This window comes from Habropoda laboriosa, unplaced genomic scaffold (genome assembly GCF_001263275.1).
Source record: "Habropoda laboriosa isolate 0110345459 unplaced genomic scaffold, ASM126327v1 scaffold32, whole genome shotgun sequence".
Taxonomy (NCBI): domain Eukaryota; kingdom Metazoa; phylum Arthropoda; class Insecta; order Hymenoptera; family Apidae; genus Habropoda; species Habropoda laboriosa.
In genome coordinates, this window is record NW_017100135.1 from 559,660 (window position 1) to 561,935 (window position 2,276).

Below are 2,276 nucleotides of genomic sequence, written 5' to 3' on the forward strand. Positions count from 1 at the left end.
GAACGAATTATGCGTATATAATTTACGATGGCCGTATGTTGGAGATCGCATCCCTTTTTCTCTCTATGCTCGTTCGAGATGAGGCGAAAAGCTGGATCTCGATTAGAATCTCGACAATTTCTTGAAATCTTCGTATTCGATGGCTTTTTCACAACGATCCTTAATTATCGAGAAGTATTACAACGTGTATAAAAATGTACTCTATCGTGTGAACTATTGAAAATATAAAAAAATAGAAAAGAGTAAGTAAGTAAGTAGGTAGCAAAGTAATAAGGCAACGGTATAATGTTGAGAGCATTTAGGACCAACGATATTCAATTAATATCGATCCTTGTTTTCTTTTTTCTTTTCTCTAGAACGTTTAATTTCAGCGCACCCCCGTTAGTATGAAATTGTGAAGAACTCAGGATGCGAAACAACATTCTGCGAACTGTTCTCGGATACTGGTAGCACGCAGAATGAAACGGAGGGGATTCCTCCGTAGTAAGTTCCACGACGCGTTTCTTCATTTCGATTTTCTCCAATTGTCGAGATTCTCTGTCGGCACCACGAAAGAATATCGATCAAGGTGACCAATTCTGCATTCACAATTATCCTCTCTCTCTCTTTCTCTCTTCTTCCGGTTGCATTTCCCTGAGAACTTTCAGCCTGCGACCTGGATTATTCGGCGACATTACTATACATCGGCGAGCAAACGCACTATGTATTTTTACTTTCTATTTTCCCATTATTTTTTTTTTTTTTTTTTGGCCCTTTTTTTCTCTTTAATTTTTCTTCATACTTCTTACGACACCCAAGCGTTTCACCGATCGTTGCGACATTCGATCGCTGAATTTGATTGAGGATCCGTAGAGAGATCCTAAGTATACTAAAAGCTAAAAGCAACCAGTAAAAGACCGTAGACGTTCTAATTAATACATTTACCCACTGGTTATAATTTGTAGACGGTAATTACGTCTATTTTTACTTCTTTTCTTTTTTTATCCCCGTTTGTCCATCATATACCACGCAAGAGATATTATTTATAGCTCGTAATCGGAAAGGAAAACGTTTCGAAAAATTTGTTTCCTTGTGTAACGACGACGACGATAGTAATAATAATAACAGACAATGTTAAACGCGTTGAGATAAAATATTATTATTTATTAGCAAGCATCGCTAAACTAGAGAATGTCCTAGAAGATTTCTATGCGAATAATAATCCTCTGTAACGCGTTCAACGAAAAGGAACGAATTTCCCGAAGCGCCTTCACTTCTCACCAGTTTAACCCCGATCCCATTAGATAAGGAGGATATAATTATCCGTTTGCGTTGTCTATCAATAACTGCGATATTTCTTCTTAATAGGCGAAAATCCTATGTTGATCGTTTACGACGATATGAATGATTGCATTTCGATTATTTTAGTTTTTCATTTTTCTTTCGAACGTGAAACAAGCGGAATAATAGTAATCGTAAACCTGCTGGCAGGGTATCGCTGATACTCGTCGTAACCATCGATATGTGGACGTTATAACGATACTCGAACATTGTTGACAAAGCAATCGCCGTTTAGCATGATTGAAGAAAAAAGTAACTCATTTTTTTGCTATAATTGCCTACTAATTGTACAGTGAATTATTTAAAACGATAAAAAAAGAACTTCGATGGATAAGGAAATTTCTATTCTTCCAATTAGGTGATCTCGAAAGCGAAGGCAAACATTCTCATTTGCTAGTGTCTTCTAAATCGTAACGAAAAACGAATTACCTATCAGTTTGATCCACGTATTACCTTAAGCTAAGTTGGATATTAAATCCTTAAGCTAAATCGAACAAACGAAAGAAACAAAAAATGGGAAGATTCCCTTGGTCGAAAAAAAAAAAAAAAACAACAAAACAAAAAAGAAGCAAAGAAACAAGAATCACTAGTGATATGCGTGAAAGTGTCGCGTAATTTCATCTTTAACATTCTTTCGTTCGGAGACACGTTCGACTGGAAATCACGAGAGATATTTACAATTCTTGTGGTACTCCCTATGGGCGCGTGTTGGACGAAGAAATTTACAATCCACGCGCCCAGGATTACCGGAAAATTGTGCTAAGAATTTCAACTAACTTCTGGTTATTCGTTTGGTATCAACGAACCTTTCGTTTACCATCGATACTAAACTCGATACGAGTATCAGCGATTCTGAATCTTGTCGGTGGTTCGATCGAATCTCAAAACACGTCTAAAATTTATTCTCCTATTAACGAAATTTCCTAGGATATCCGTATGCATCACTGGTAATTGCA